We start from the raw sequence: 17,273 nt of genomic DNA, 5'->3' as shown, positions 1-17,273 counted from the left end.
TGTAGGAAAACTGTGAGGTAAAAGAGGGAAAAAATTTGATGACAAGGGTTAAAACAAATTACAAATATAAGAACATGGAGACAAAGTCAAGGGTGGATGAAAGAAAGCAGAGTATTTCTTCGATAGTCTCAGAAGAGGAGGAGAAATAAGGAAGCAGACATATGGAGATGATTACAAGCCGATGATGTCATACATGCATGTCAGGTAACCAGGCCCTGGGCTGTGGATCGCATGAGCATGTGTGTGTCAGATGGCGCTGAGAGCGCTGAACAAGACCAGACCTCGTCCTGGAGAAGTGCGATGTGCACCAAACATTAAACCAAACAGAAAGATCACATTAAGTGGAGAAGGTGACTATGTGCCTTTGTCTTGCACTTTGTCTGGTTCAGCTGCATAGAGACAGTTTATGTGTTCATGTGGGAATCTGTGCCAGACAGATAGGTGCACAGGCCTGAGAAGAAAAGCATAGCATTGTGCAATATCTCCTGTTTCCATCTCATTTAGACATTAATAACTGCTGCTTTCTAATGAGACCTGCTTTATATCAGGTATCAGTCAGTGCACATACTGTACACACACAGCCTTTATTGACCTTAATGTGTCCATATGACAGCTCTGTTCATATTGGTCATTTGTCTCAATAGGGTTTAAATGTTCATGCTCAATAGACAATGTTGGTAAATCGAAGCTCAAAGCAACTGGCAACGTTTTCAGCTAAATAAATGTCTAAAAAATTCACAAAGACTTTGTACTGCGTAATGCAACATATGTATAAATGCAACTTGCTGCCAAATGTGTTCCCTTTACTCTCTTTCAATGCATTTTTTTCAGTTTTGCCGAAATGTTTTGGAAAATTTTGACTTTTCCACATTAAATGTTTTTGATGCTTCAACTCCAAGAAGCAAGCTCAAATATAAATCCTTATTTATAAAGGTACAGGAATTGCTTTTTGGAGTATGAAAATAACCAGTTCCCACCTCCATGTCTAAAAACAGTCACATTCACTAACAATTTTCTTGGACCACCTTAAGCTTTCAATATGGTACAAGTTAGCCATTGCATTGTTCGTCATGCAATAAATATGCAATATTTTTCCTTTCAGAGGTTTTCACCATAATCCAATATTGCTGAATCTTATGAGTCTGTATGTTTTCCAGCACATTTCTAAAGATTCTTTGTGGGATTAAAATTCAGACTATGCAGTGCAAATATGGCGTCACACTGAAGCATTCTTTCACAATTTGACTGTGATCTATCCTGGCATTGTTGTCCCATGTGATTTGGATGTTTAAGGAACACAACAAGATTCAGGGCATCAGTTAGGTAAAAATATCTCATTGCCAGCTGTAACATATTAACCACTTTGGTACTTTGGCATTTGGAAACTCTTACCCACTTGCTTAGTTAAACCCAGGTGGGGAGCTTTTGTTTTCTACTCTTTGGTTTGACAATGACAGTGCTAGACATGCAGATTGTTGTGAAAAGTATTTGCCCCCTTATAGTTTTTGGAAACACTTAAATGTTTCAGACCATTGACAAAGATAAACTTGTGGTTTTTAAATTATGATTGCATTTATTAAGGAAAGTAAAGCTATCCAAACCAACTAGGTTCTATGTGGAAAAACACGTTGCCTATTGAAAACGGTAGGAAATATGGCTGAGGATGGCATTTGGCCCACTCTGCCTTGCGGAATTTTGTAAATTTTGCCACACTGAAGGGTTTTTGAGCATAATTGGTTTGCTTAAGATCACACTGTTAGAATCTGGAGTTTCAGTTCAGACCTTGACTAGGCTACTACCTCTAAAAAACTTCTATTTTTTGAAAATATTCAGAGGTTAAATTATTGTTTTGGATTATTTTCTTGCTGCATAAACCACACTATGCTTGAGCGTAAGGCCACAAACTGATGGATGGACATTTTCTTTCAGCATTTTCTGATTGAGAACAAAAATAATGATTCCAGTCAATTCATGTCATCTGGGCTCCTGGAGCAGGAACCCATCACACTAACACTGCTATATTTTACTTTAGTTATGATGCTCTTTTTCTGAAATCCTGTGTTACTTATGTGCAAAACGTAAGAGAGGCACAAGAGAACCCAGAACAACAGATGTTGTTCTGGGTTCCTTTGTGACCTCCTGGATTAGTTATTGACGCGGTCTTGGAGTAACTTTGGTAGGCAAGTCACTCCTGGCAAGGTTCACCACTTTTTGTTTATGTTTCCTTTACCATTTTTGGATAATGACATCCACTGTGGTTCCAGGAGGCTTAGGAATTGCTTTGTAAGCCTTTGCAGACTGGCAGATGTTAATGACTTTGTTTCACATCTCTTTCTGGAGAATAATGTGTTGCTTTTAGAGATTTTCTATGCCAGGTTTGTATCTAAATTAATCTTTTGATTTCACCGACATGACTTGGAGCTTCTCACCATAGATAAATAATCAAAATACTAGTGAAAACATGCAAAAAGCCAGGCAGCAATTGTAAAAAGGGTTTGATTGCTATAATGCCCCCAAATTTTTCCATAATTGGAAATTTTGCATGTCTACATGTGATTCTACATGTCAGGTTGCAACCAGGTCTGGATTTGGTTAATGAAATTAAACTCAGCTGCCCATAAAATTGGATTATTCATAGATAATTAATGACTTCACAAGGGATTTATTGCTTTTTAAGATAAAGTCAGGTTGGAAACTGAAATCATAATTTGATAAATGCTTTTTGTATATCATCATGCAGTCTTTTATTATCTGAAACATCTAAATGTAACAGAAAATCAATATGCTTCCATTATGTACCTTAAACTTACACTGTGCAACATTCTATAAGGTTTAGCTCTATTCAAACCTGAGCACCCTGCAACCACTAGCAGTTTATGTTTTATTCCTGAAGGAGTTCTTCCTGGTGGCTAGTAATTGCTGTTATTAAAGTTATTTTCTCTGCATTGCCAATAATTTAAACTACTGAACCCACCTTAGTCTGTTTACCATTTAATAAAGCTATATATTATATGAGTTGAAAGTTTTGAATTAAACTGGTGAAATGGATAAACCTTTCGCTTATATGAGTGGTGATCAAGAAGGACCTGTACACAAGTAAATGGTTGTACAAAAAGCAGATTTCAGTGCCAAAGGGCTTTTTTTCTATTTTCCAATTACCATATATTACACCTATGTGTTGTGAAAAATGAAACACAGTGGAAGTATGTATTATGTGAGAATTTAAGTTTCATAATTGCCAGGGATAGTGTAGAATTACACCCTGATTATTATGTTGTTATCAGTGACGTGCAATGGGGTTCATGATTGGTGAGGCAGACTTCTCTGGTCTTAAAATAGAGGCCTATTTGTCAATTTTGATCTTATTTGAAACAAATCTGATTATTTAAAATATTATTTTTCATTTTGGCTGATCTCTCTTTTTTTATTCAAATGGAAAATTTTGTATGATCTTATCTTTATTTGTATATGAAGACTGTGGAAGCAGTTTGCATTAATCTAAGTCTTTTAAAATCTCTCAGTTCTTCCTCACCCTCACGATGTGCATGCTAATGTTCAGTGTGTGCTGCCCATTCAATGCCAACTCAAATCAGTAGACTCCATACTTTTTCCGGGTGTACCGCTCCAGTTGAAAAGGTCGGGTTACCCTTCTTCCACTTGTTTGAAGCAGATCTTTCGGCTTCTGAGTTGGTCCTCCTCTCTCTAAAACCTCCTGTTTAACTTGAAATCCAGTTTAGAAAAACCCTTTTCCAGTTTTGAGAAGTAATTTTGTCAGATCAAATTTAAATACGTGTACGTTTACAGGACTTGGCAGTGAAAACACCCCTGCCCCCTGCATAGCTAAGGAGTATGTGGCAACATGCCTACGGGGCTCAGCACTGCCCCTATCAGTGCATCACGGTACTTTTTGCCTCACCCTGTCCATTTTCACTGCTCATTTATGGCCCATCAGAAAGATTAAATATTTCAAACACATTCATTAAATATATTAGAAAGACGGTGAAACATCAGCATGGTTAGAACATGTGCAATCCAGCATGTATATTGGCAATATAAAAAGAGACAGAAATGGCTATGGGCCCACTGCCTGCATCAGAAACAGCGCCATCGCCGGTGAGGCACAGCTATTCACTGCGTCACCTTGCTTCTCTCCCATGTGTTTGAATCTGCAATGCATAAATTCTGTGATTTTGACAACAGTCAAATGAGCAAATCGATTTTCTTTAAACATTGCTAGTATTTTACTTCTCATGATGACTCCCCTGACTGTACTTCACTGATAGTTATGTACACTATAAGGCCAAATCTGAATGAAGCTTTTTGTGACCCCTTGCTATTGTAAAACGTAGCAGTTCATTTTGGAGGAACTTGATTCCTAATTGCCAACTTCCCTTATTTTTGTCTTTTGGACACACTTTCAGTTCTATCAAAAGATTGTTGAAGACTATGTCTTGATATTTAACAACTGCTTTACAAACCAAAGCCCAAACCTCCACATTATTCTGCACAGTGTCAGAGCAAGATTCATTCTTTAGTGGTCACACAATACCTCTTCATCTCTCTACTATTTGTCATCTGGCAGAGGCTTGTCACAGCAAACATGTCCATGTGGCCTTCTTGTGTGTTTGATCCCCGACATCTGTTTCAAGTGTGCATTACTCAGAGCCCTCAATATGCCCAGGTCCTGAAATAGAATCCAACTTTGCATGACCAAACTGTTTGTTCCAAGAGCAAACATTGTGTTGCAAAGGAATGGGAACAAACATCAGAGTTTAGAGTTGGAGGCTCATCGAAGGGTTTGATGGATTGTGAGTCAGCAAACGCTGCACAACAATGTTGTTTGAGGTGAATGAAATCAAACGTTATGTTACACAAGTGTTACACAAGCATTGCTTTACATTTGTTTAGAGGAGTTTCAAGGGAAAGTTCCTCTAAGCCATCCTAATATCATAATTTTGAGTGGGCAGAAGGACTGAGAACAGGGAAAGGTTATTAGGCTTGAGTTGTTCTGCTTATTTCCCAGTTCCTAAAACCTGCCTTAAATACATGACAGCTGACATATATAGCATAACACTCCAAACCAAACCAAATTCAGTGTGTTTGCATAGGCAGTGCGGAGAAGTTCCTGCTATCTTTGGCTTCGTCTTGCCCATGCTCCCTAAGAAAACATTTTCCACACTGCCCCATTCATTGTGCTCCAATACCTGTCTCCTCCAATTGGTTCCAAGGGTTGTGATTAATTCCAATTTTTTACATAAGCCACTGGGTCATTTGTTTTCAACTTAAATCAATTTCTAAGACGAACCTGGACCGATACTCAAGACCACACAAAATTTAACAGTTTTGACCCTAAGGATCATCATTTGATGATGTTGTCCTTAAACCCGAATGACTGTGATTATCTTAGTATTGTTTCCTCTCATTATAGTATGCCTGATGTTTAAATGTGTCATCAAAAGGCATTAATGACAATACAAGTTAGACATTGAGTCATCTGTGTTGATGGTCCAGCCCTATTGAACTCTTGGTAGTAGGGGGGACTTTGGTTAAAGAACACATGTTGACAGACTTGTATTTCTTTATTCATAATACTTTTTACTTTACATAGCAGTCTTGCACTGTCATTTTAAATAAATCACACGAATCTCTATATCCATCAGATTGCCTGGCGATGCTCGTTACATTTAGCAACAATGACCTCAACCATTGTGAAGCCAGGACATATTTCATTCAGTGGTTTGGGGATAGGATGACTTTTGGTCTTGTTATTCAAGTTCAACATTTGGCCTAAAGCACATGCTGACAGAGAAACTGTCTTTTAACTGTTTGGTATATTAATTGGCAGTCGTACAATATGTCATGCATTATCACTATACACCAAACATAAGCTCCTGCTGTTTCAACTGCTGGTTTTTCAGGAACAACTTGCTCATTTGTTCCTGCACAATCAAGTCACATTGTTTGATGAAATTGGTACATTTGTCACCCAACAATAGACACTGACAGACGAGCAACAACCTCTCTGGCAGATACAAAATTTGCCCGTCATATGACAAAAGGTGACTCACAGTGGTAAGAATTTTTCAAATGTGTATTTAGTCACCTTTACACAGATTTAGGTGAAAGCAATCTGAGAAAAGACAGAAAGCAACATTATGGTCTGAACAATGTGTTGCTAATGAAGCATGATGCAGCTGACTTAAGGTACCATAATTGAATTGGCAGGAAAATCCACTGTTTTGTTTGTGAACCTATTCACTAAAATCCACTTTTAACACCACTGGTAAAGGTTGGAAAGAGCTTGACTAACAACAGCCATCAAATTCTAGTCTTCATGGTAAGATTCTTTTCTTCTTATTTCATCACAGAATCAGGGCAATTTACAGCAAAACATTATGACATGGGTGTGGCGTAGGGGTAGAGCAAGCGGTCTTCAGTCCTCGACACAGTTGTCCGGGTTCGAGTCCTGACCCCGGAGACCTGTGTTGCATGTCTTCCCCCACTCTCCACCCCACTTCCTGTCTGCTTGCTTTCAGAAAATAACAAGAAAAAGATCACTAGTGCTGGAAAAGAAAATCTTAAAAAAAAATAATGACATGAAATGTAATACAGACAATGCTGATTAAATTAATTTCAACTTGTTCTGCAAGATCATGTAAGTGAGCCTAATTTTCAGCGTAGTATGAACTGAAGGGACTGATTACTTGTGCTTTATTATTAACAACCTCAAATGTTAAAATTTCATCTTAGACAGATGAAAAAGGATCTAATCTTGGAAATTGCTTTAGTCGCTTAAAGCTATGACACTATGTGTGATAAGAAGAAACCACAGTAAACTAAACTGGGTGCCTGTGGTGCAAAATACAGCAAACATGCAATGAAATTAACTGAATAATTCAATTAACGCATATTGCAAAAAATATAGAAAGTGAACATTTGAAGCAGCTGTTTAGCTGTAGACTGCTACTGTAAAAGCTAGCTATGCACTAGTGCTAGCGCTAAGTTATACTTAAACAGAAACATGAGAGAAGATGTTCTTATTCATTTTAATCCCCCTGTTTATCAGAGCTACAGCTAACAATGTTTTTGTTAGTATCCCTGCCTATAAATAATAGCAATTATATGGTTCCGCTTTATTGTTTTGAGTGTCTAATTTCCAGTAGCAGCTGTGTTGCAATGCCAAAACAAATTAGTCCATAAAAAGGAGATACAATTGAAGATTTAGTTATCTTAATTTAGTAATTTCCTACATGAACACTAGATTAACATGTTTAGCATCTCTCCTTATGAGACGCTAGGGTAATATTACTTGCTTTTGCTTTTTTGTTTTAAGCATTTCTGTAGCAGCTAGCTGTGCAGCAATGTTAATACTAGTTTATCCATAAAGAGTAGGAAGAATTGAAGATTAAATTATTTCAATTCAATCATTTCCTACATCAACACAACATTTACAGCATATTTGCTTAAGAGGAAATGTTTTTCCAGATCCTTTATTGTGTAGGTTTTCAGTTGAGCTGCTATGCTTGACTATAGACCGTCAATTCCTGCCTAAATAAATGTACTTTAAAAATCGACGGTAGTCCACTAATAAATACATGCTATTACAATGGCAACATTGACATTTTAGCATGTGCTCTAAGATCCACAAAAAAAGGGCCAGATTTGCAGTCCTAAGCTAATTTGTGCTTTTGCCTATTTTGCATTCACCATCTGGTAAACTCATGTGATGGAGTTTAAACGAAAATTCAACATGAAAGGCACTCATCACCTCCAGCTTTGTCTTATTACTCCTCCATGTGGCTCTGCTCTACCAATCAGCGTCAAGTCTGCATTTCTCCCCGGCCAATCATCCTTCAAGGCTTCTGCAGCTGAACTTTGACCCTCCTCCACCCCATCTCAATTCAATTCAGTTTATTTATATAGCGCCAATTCACAACACATGTCGTCTCAAGGCACTTCACAAAAGTCAGGTACATACATTCCAATTAATCCTAATCATTGAACAGTGCAGTCAGATTCAGTTATTTGTTCAAATTGGATAAAAAGTTTTTCTGTCTAAGGAAACCCAAGAGATTGCATCGAGTTAGAGATTTGTAGCATTCACTCCTCCTGGATGAGCATGTAGCAACAGTAGACAGTCACTGGCGTTGACTTTGCAGCAATCCCTCATACTGAGCATGCATGTAGCGACAGTGGAGAGGAAAAGCTCCCTTTTAACAGGAAGAAACCTCCAGCAGAACCAGGCTCAGTGTGAGCGGTCATCTGCCACGACCAACTGGGGGTTTGAGAGAACAGAGCAGAGACTCAAAGAGAACAAAGAAGCACTGATCCAGGAGTCCTTTCTATGGAAAAGAAAAGGAAATGTTAATGGATGTAGCTCCTTTAGTCGTTTCACCTAGAAAGAAACAACAGATAAACTATGAGCCAGTTTTCAAGGTTAGAGACTGAAAAGAGAGCACATAGAGTTAGTCACAGTAAAAGCTCAGTCAATTGCCATGTCTAGGAGAGAGAAAGGGTTAAACACTGAAAGACAGGGCCATGTGGGTCATCGGTAGAGGGTGAGCATTAAGTTGTTGCCAGCAGAAGCTTGGACGATGCCCCTCTCGAGAAAGGTGTCACAGGTAGACACGGAGTCAGGCCAGGTGTAGCTTCTAGGAAGAGAAAAGACAGTGAACAAAGTTAAAAGCTGAAATAACAGCAAATAATGCAAAATTGGAGAGTAGTGTGAGAATTTAGCGAAGAGGGTGAAAGTGGTCATTATGTCCTCCAGCAGCTTAAGCCTATAGCAGCATAACTACAGAAATGGCTGAGGATAACCTAAACCACTCTAACTATAAACTTTATTAAAAAGGAAAGTTTTAAGCCTAGCCTTAAAAGTAGACAGTTTGTCCATCTAGAGCCCACTGATGGTCATTGTTATACTAAAAACCACAATGATTGGGATACCTCTCTCTGTCATACTAATTATAACCATTGGAAAAGGGAAGGGGTCATACAGGTAGCAGAAATGGAGGGTGTGTTTGCACCTGAACCATAACTGAGCCAGTTTAGGCTAAACCTGACTCCCCCTTACTCCATCCAACAGGGAGGGAAGAAGACAGAGGTAAAAAATAAGGAAGATAGCTCAGGATAACCTAAGCCACTCTAACTATAAGCTTTATCAAAAAGGAAAGTTTTAAGCCTAGCCTTAAAAATAGACAGGGTGTCTGTCTCACAGACTAAAACTGGGAGCTGGTTCCATAGGAGAGGAACCTGATAACTAAAGGATCTGCCTCCCATTCTACTTCTAGAGACTCTAGAAATCACCAGTAAACCTGCAGTCTAAGAACGAAGTGCTCTGTTAGGAACGTATGGAACAATCAGATCTCTGATGTATGATGGAGCTAAATCATTAAGGGCTTTATATGTGAGGAGGAGAATTTTAAATTCTATTCTGGGTTTAACAGGGAGCCAATGAAGAGAAGCTAAAGTAGGGAAAATATGATCTCTCTTTTTAATTTTCATCAGAACTCTTGCTGCAGCATTTTGAATCAGCTGAAGGCTTTTAACTGCATTTTGTGGACATCCTGATAGTAACGAATTACAATAGTCCAGCCTTGAAGTAACAAATGCATGGACTAGTTTTTCAGCGTCACTCCTGGACAGGATATTTCTAATTTTGGCAATGTTCCGGAGGTGAAAGAAGGAAATCCTAGAAACCTGTTTGATATGGGATTTAAATTACATGTCCTGGTCAAAAATAACACTAAGGTTTTTTACTTTATTATCGGAGGTCAATGTAATGCCATCCAGGTTAAGTGATTGACTAAGCAGTTTCTTTTTTAAAGACTCCGGTCCAAAGACGACAATTTCTGTCTTGTCTGAATTTAGAAGCAGACAATTTCTCCACCATTTGGCTTCCAAACTCCTTCCATATCTCCTCAGGCCTCCACTCCACCACCAGGATTGGATCCGGGAAGACATCTCTAAATCTAACCCTAATATGTTCATTCAAGCGCATGTCATTCTCAGCATTCACGTCTTCCACTGGGGTCCAAGTGCCAAATTTTGTATCAAATGTGAGACTCTAGATATCCCCGTATGTTTATTGGTTGGTAGATCAGTTTGTTTGCCATCTGTGCCACATTTTATTGCATGCAATCCATAACCTTTTGAATAGAGAAAATGTGATGAATATATGACCATAAATCCACCATGTATCAGTTATGATACAAAAAATAATCAGTCCATTGGAAATTGGTGATAAAAATAATTAGTGCTGTTTAAGTGTGCCATATGTTTTGATAATACACCCAAAATGGTCTTTTTGGTCAAGATAATTATATAAAAGCCTAATGTATCAATTATGATACAAAGATGAACAATGGGTTTTTTCTTCTTAAAAGATTCCAATAAGAGGTTTTAGAATGAAGAATTTTCTGACTATTACATCTTGTATCACGCTTTAAAGCTTTTCCATTTTCACAACAGCCATTGTTCACAGAGATTGGTGCAGATAATGTACTTTGTTAGCCGTTTGTGTCCACACACATGGATATAAAAGCCAAAGGTGGCTGAAATCTACACCATACATCATTAATAGTTTAAAGAAAACCAAGAACATGTCTTTCTTTTAAAACATAAAAACCAGGGGGGAAAGTTCAGGTTTTTATGAAATTTGGAAGATCTCTTCATGTTCATCCTTCCTATTGAAAGGTTAAAAATCATTTGCATCATGTGTCATATATAATATTAAAATTACAGTGTATATCATGTAGTTTAAATGAATTTTACCTGAAGACCCCTGGCCTATAACTAAGTTATTCAGGTAGATGTGTACTGTAAGTGCAATTCTTTCCTGCTTTGGGTATTTGGTTTTGTTTCATACTGTGCCATTTTGTCAAGCGATCAGGCTAAATATGCAGATCATTAAATTTAATGCCAAACCAAAAAGTTTTGTCTCATAACTATTTTATGTATAAAACCAATCCAAACTGCTGGATGTAGACAAGCCCTGATTATAGCTGGCTGGCATTATCAGTGATTCCAATCAATCTAATCAGTAAAACTGTTTAAATCTTACATATAAGAACCGCTTATCTTCATCCAAGGTTTGTCTTAACCCTAACCCTAACCTTGCAAAATGATTATTTTTTTACCTGTCTTTTGGCTCGATAAATACAGTATCTTGATTTAAAAGGAGCCCGAAAAAAATACTGAAACTCTAACCTCTCATCTCTCTTCACCTCCTGCTCTGCCTCGGGAGCACTGAAAACCCCTGCAGATATTTCACACATTACGTATGTCAAGTAATACATTTTCCCTTTTCTTTACAGTAACCTTTAGTTTAAACGTCCCTCTCACTCAGACACGAGCAAGCATACCCCCTTCTTGTGAGCTACTGCAATGCAAAGCCCCATATAAGGACATGCTGATGATGTAATGTTCCACGGGCAGGGAGCGCACATTGTTTGGTCTAACTGTAGGAATGCCCACATTACAGCTACTCAAAGAGTGAGAGCCGTAGACGGAAGACATGCCGAGGGGTCGGCTCTTTTACAGCAAGATAATAAACCCGTAGCAGTAAAGCTGGGAGAACAGGTAAGTACAATGAATGCAATAATTTATATTCCAGATTTAAAAAAATGAAACATTTTAAACAAGCTGATAATCTGTAGTTTGTTCACTTCCTATTAATGTTCTTTTGTGTGAAGTTTTACAGGAGTTTTGTGTTGTTTCAGGAAAAAAAAATCCATATAGCAAATGAGATTTCTAAGGATATATGATGTTAATGGGTAGTTTGAATTTATAATAAACTAAAGGTAGCGTATCAAAGTGAAGGAAGTTAATTTTAATAATGAAACCAGCAGCATTTCTATGATTGCAAAGGTCAACCTTAAATTTCACGGAAGCGCAGAAAAATAGTGAAAACATCAACATTTTAGCTTTAAGTACAGTCTCTTATTTGATGTTCATTAATCCAATTAAGACCCAGCTGGCATGTCTCATTACAGACTGTATACAGTTTCTGCCAATGTTAAAAAAAGTTAAAATTTAAAAGCGCCTTAGCGTCACAGAAGAGTATTTATCATGTCAAAAAGAGAAAAAAGAAAGGATTGTTGCAGTTGTGTGTCTTCTCACTGTTATTGTTTTCCTACTCAGTGTCAGGCAAAGTATTTTATTTCTCCTAACTATATAACTATTTATACATATACCTATTCAAACAAACACTGATCATGCAGGTTTATGGTTTCCCAACACATTTTTGACAATTTTATTGCTATAAAAAGTAAAATTTTGTAAGTGTATTTTACATGAAAGGTGAAGATTTTAATTCTATAACCTAAGCAGAAGTTTATTATGAAATAATGCAGTGATGTTTAATTAATTTTGAGGATGATGATGCTTTAAATTAACGTTTTCACCAATAACAAAAATAACTGCTTAGTTTTCTGTCTTTTTTTGTATCATGATTGACACATAAGGCATTTAGGGTCATGTGATTATAACAACCAAGAAATATATATTTTGTGTGCGTTATTAAAAATACCTGACACACCAAAACTGCATTTATCAGCTTTATCCTATTTTTAAATCTGCATCACCTTTTTTTCCTGTGCATTTTGTATTTTTATGAAGAAAGCTTAAAATAAAATAACTTCAGAAATACTTGTATCAAAAAAATATTTGCTGGGTTAAAATTCTGGGATTTAAGGATCTCCTGTCCATTTAATTGACTAATTAATGTCATTTCTTAGAAACTTTAAAATAAACTATTTTAATAGTCATTGGACAATAACTTTATATTATTTATTAGGGATTTTGGACAAGTAAAATGGAAAATGTTTGTATTTGTTAAGTAAAAGGTTTCCTCCATCATCCGTTCACCCTCTGCCAGGCAGTTAGTGAATAGGAGAGGGACATATTTCACACACTTTGATTACACTCTGGAGGCAGATCACTTAACGTGCACAGCCTTTAAATTTGGCTGCAGCACGGCATTAATCATTAATCAGCCCTCTATATCTTCTGCTGAGATGGTCATGGGATAAAGCTGTACATACATGACCTAACCAGTTGTGGTGAAGGCCGGACATATGGAACATGAAGCCCGACTTTAAGCAATGGGCTGAGCCACAGTTTCCAGCCTCGGAAGTCCTTTAGAGAGGAACGCCTGTTGGTGAGAACTGCTCCCAACTGGATGCTTCGTTTCCCTTTTATAATGGGATTTAATGTTTGTTAGGCTCACATTCAGTGGGAAGGGAAAACTTGATATTTTCAACAAAGCCAGAAACAATCTAGTTCAACCCATGAACCCATCAAATCACTCTGGGCAAATCATTTTCCATGACACATTTAAGACCCATGGTGGTTGTCAAGGATTCTTTTTAGAGAGCTGAAAAGGCTGCAGAGTGGGTGGTAAGGCATGATACTATACTACGTCTTTCTCCATGTTAATACACTTTCAATATGAAAGGAAAGCTGCTTAAAATCCATGCTTTGAGCTTTACAGATCAGCTGCTTAGTGCATGTTTTAGTCCAGGGGTCAGCAACTTTTACCATCCAGACAGCCATGTTTGACCTTCCTCCTGCAATATAAAATTTGTCTGGAGCCCCAAAACCTGCAGACACTTGCTTATTGAGGTTTATAAATTGTTTTTTTATGGTTCAATTAAACAAGCATATTTTTATTTAAGGTTTCATCATGAAGAACATCAATGACAACATTTTCTTGAATGGAACATGCCATGTTTGTTTTAAGTGAAGGGAAAAAAGCACATTTAGTAGCCTAATGAGAGAAAAATGACTACAACAAAAGTATTCCTGGGATCATTAGTGCCCTTTTGCTGGGAAAATTAAAAGTTCAGAAAACACATAGAAAACCTGTTAAAGCTAAGACTTTTTATATCTAACAATGCCGCTGAGTTCTAGATCATTTTTGGCCAAACCCATGAAAAGTCACAGTGGATAACATAAAACTTCGATGGTTCCTGTTTGGTTTCTGCTGTCAGCTGACGGTCAGCTCCTGAGTATTTTTCTATATTCCCTAGAAGACCACCTCTACATTTTCTTGGCCTACTTACAGGACATGTACCGACTGGTCCAGATTAAGCCCAACAAAAATTATCTCAGATGGGGATCTGTTAGCCACGTTCATGTCTGTGCTCATAAAGAGAAAAATCCAAACAACCAATGATGTAAACCAAAGTGTCCTGTTTAATGTCAAAGTCCTACTTTGGGAGCAGAGTAATGAAGTCCAGTGAAGAACCACAAGGATTTGGTCTTCATTAATGCCCTAGCAAGACATTCAAAAGATTAATATCTAGCTCTAAACTTAGACTTTTGTTTGAAAAACAAGCAATCAGCTGAGATTCCTGCCTTCCTTTGGAACAAAATGCATTTCTCCTTCTATTTCAGCCGATGACATCACCAGAAAACCATCAGGGACTGAGATAAGAGGTTGAGTAAATAGTGATTACAGATGAGTTTACCCAAGAGACATGTGTTTGTTTTAAAGTTCCCCCTAGCAACCTGATGTTTCCGTGTATACAATCTGTCCAAAAAGCGGTGTTTTTAGCACTTTCGACCCTCAGTGAGACAACGGCAGTTTGCACTGGGATTTATGATGTAGCACTATGTTTAACAGCCAATATATGACAACAAACTGAAGCAACCATGAAGGGGCTTTCAAAAAATTTAAAAAACTGGAAAACTCATCTTTTAGACATTAAAATATGTTTTCAAAGATTTGATTTATTAAAATTCATAAATATTTGGATTTTTTCAATTGTACTTTGTAATTGTAATGGAACATTATTTACTCTTTAAAACCTGATACAAAAAGTAATAGAAAACTCACAAATACTTTTTTCATCATAACATATTTACCATAGTTTCTCAACCAAAAGATGTAGGTTATATGTTTTTTAAAACATAATTTGCATAAATCCACCAAAAGAACAAACAAAAGAAAATTTGCAGATGCACCAATCCATAAAATATACCAGAGTATCTAAAGTAACACAATTGCCACCACCGTTTTTCTATAAAATATTTTATAATCTTCAAAACAGCAGCTTTTTGCAGAAAGTACCGACTTTTTTAAAGAGGCACATGTCTCACAAATATGTGTATTAAAACGAGGGCTAAAATCCATAATACCAAATGTCAAATACATTATTGGAAAATAAAGATTTTAGATGGATAGGGTGCAGGACGTCATATGGAAAAGTAAAAGTACTTTTAATTGGCCACAGAACAAACATAAAGAAGAAAATACACACCAGCTACACGAATGATTTAGATTTTGGCTGTAGACTTTACAGTATAGTATTTTACTTGGTGTTATTTTAATACCAACCCTTCAGCCCAGTTATTATATTCCTGTTTGGGAGCTGTGGAAGAGAGACATGACACTGCACTGCTTAGAAATGACCCACAGCACTGACATCATGTATTACAGAATCTAGGGAGATTTCTGTATAAACTCTGTGGAGCAGGGGAATTCCTTTAATTGTACAAGAGAAAAAAGAGAATAAACAGGGAGGCTAGGCAGTGACGGTAAAGGGTGGGGGGGTCTGGTTCTAGAGGAACCCCTCAATTATTGGATTGTTCCATGCCAGTGAGCAGTCTGTGTGGAAATGACTGGCAGCTGCTTCCCCTTGGGGGGTGTATAGGCTCCGTGGTAGACGCCCTGACCCAGGAAACGCTGCAGCTGCATCAGGCGGTACACATAGAGCCTGGAATACAGAGGTATCCGATTAAATTAGCCACTAAAAACTACAATTCCCTGTCTAGACAGCCTAAATCAGTCATTTAAAACTTAGTGCTCTGACTTGGGTTGCTTATGTTCCATTTTCAACAACAGACACTGATCTTTGTTTCTGAACTTCCACTACATGCTTCAGAATACTCCTAATTTATAGTTTACATTATATTTGAATTCGTCCATAATTTCCACAGGAACACTAAACAGTTTGTGTTTATATACAGCTCAGAAACATTTGGTTGTAGTTTGTAATTTTATCCATTGTTCCCATTTCTCTGCTATGTTTTCCATCTAATTTTCACACTAAACCAAACTCCCATCATGCTGCTACAGTCATGCAAAAATCTAACTCCACCCTATGATTTAGCAACTTGTGGAACTACATACAGAAGCAATAACTCTTGGTTGTCACTTTCTGTATGACTTTATAATAACTCTCACATCATTGTTAAGGACTTTTGGCCCACTCTACACCATTGCTTTAGCTCTGTAAGGTCTGCATAGGTTCCATCACATTTCAACAGGTGTAGGATCTGGACTTTGACTGGGCCATTGCAAGACTTTGATTTATTCTTTTTAAGTCATTTTGTTGCACCTTTGCTGCTCTGTTTGGGTTCATTGTCCTGTTGATGACCCAGTTTGGGCCAAGCCTCAGCTGTTGGACAGATGACCTGATGGTTTAAAAGATGAAATCCTGGTAAACTCAATAATTGCAAGTTACCAGGTCCCATGGCTGCTAAACAAGCCCATATCATCACCCCTCCAACACCAGGATTAACAGTTGGATTTTGTTTTTTTTCTGGTATGTCATGTTGGTTTTCTCCAAATATTTCTCTCTGTAATATCGGTTGACATCTCTACTTTGGTCTGTCCGAAGTACATCGTTCCACCACTTTGATGGTTCACCCTGGGAAGCCATACTTGTTCTGTGTTTTTCCTGTTTTTCTATTATGAACTTTAGCAGTGAACCTGCCAACTGAAGCCTGTAGAATCTTAGGTAGGGCTCTTGGGTTTGTTATTCTGAGGAGTACACTGACCTTGGAATGACTATGCTTCAAGGTCTCCTCCTGTGAAGATTAGAAACTGTCCTAATGGTTTTAAATTGTGATTTTTTTTCTCACTTTTGAATGATGAATTTCCATTTTTTGGAAATAACCTTAGCCCTCTCAGATTGATAGGCATCAGCAATTACTTCTCTAAGGTCATTGCTGATGTCTTTATGCTCCATCTGTACTGCTTTGATAGAGGTATTCACACTGAAGATGATTGAGTCAAGTACATTTGATTAATAGCTTATATAGAGATGTGTAGAAAGGTATATATTTTCTGTACATACTGTCATTTTTTTTAAATCTCTCAGATTATTGTCTCTTTTATAAATTATTCCCATATTTTTCATATACTTTTTCATATGTGTGGATTTTGAATTTGTGCTGTCGTTAACAAGATAATTTCCCCAGTTTGGGTTTATTCTATTCTATTCTATTCTATTCTATTCTATTCTATTCTATTCTATTCTATTCTA

General features: G+C 37.3%; 2 protein-coding genes across 3 annotated transcripts in view; one reads left to right on the top strand and one right to left on the bottom strand.

The window, feature by feature from the left end:
- filip1l (filamin A interacting protein 1-like) overlaps positions 1-17,273 on the top strand; it is a 105,429-nt gene that overhangs the window by 77,741 nt on the left and 10,415 nt on the right. Inside the window, exon 1 of one of the 2 annotated variants that reach the window (XM_047355429.1) lies at positions 11,438-11,580. The exons of the other annotated variant lie outside the window; for it this stretch is intronic. The gene's annotated coding sequence lies outside the window, so the exon portion shown is untranslated. Of the gene's footprint in view, positions 1-11,437; positions 11,581-17,273 lie in introns of those variants that run through there. 2 annotated transcript variants of the gene reach the window in all.
- Positions 15,623-17,273, bottom strand: part of LOC124861585 (epithelial cell-transforming sequence 2 oncogene-like) — a 36,996-nt gene continuing 35,345 nt past the window's right edge. Inside the window, exon 22 of the mRNA XM_047355430.1 lies at positions 15,623-15,719. The gene's annotated coding sequence lies outside the window, so the exon portion shown is untranslated. The remainder of the gene's footprint in view (positions 15,720-17,273) is intronic.

The sequence above is a fragment of the Girardinichthys multiradiatus genome, chromosome 24, assembly GCF_021462225.1.
Source record: "Girardinichthys multiradiatus isolate DD_20200921_A chromosome 24, DD_fGirMul_XY1, whole genome shotgun sequence".
NCBI classification, from domain to species: domain Eukaryota; kingdom Metazoa; phylum Chordata; class Actinopteri; order Cyprinodontiformes; family Goodeidae; genus Girardinichthys; species Girardinichthys multiradiatus.
The sequence above is the reverse complement of the archived record's forward strand: the minus strand, read 5'-3'. Positions and strand labels throughout refer to the sequence as shown.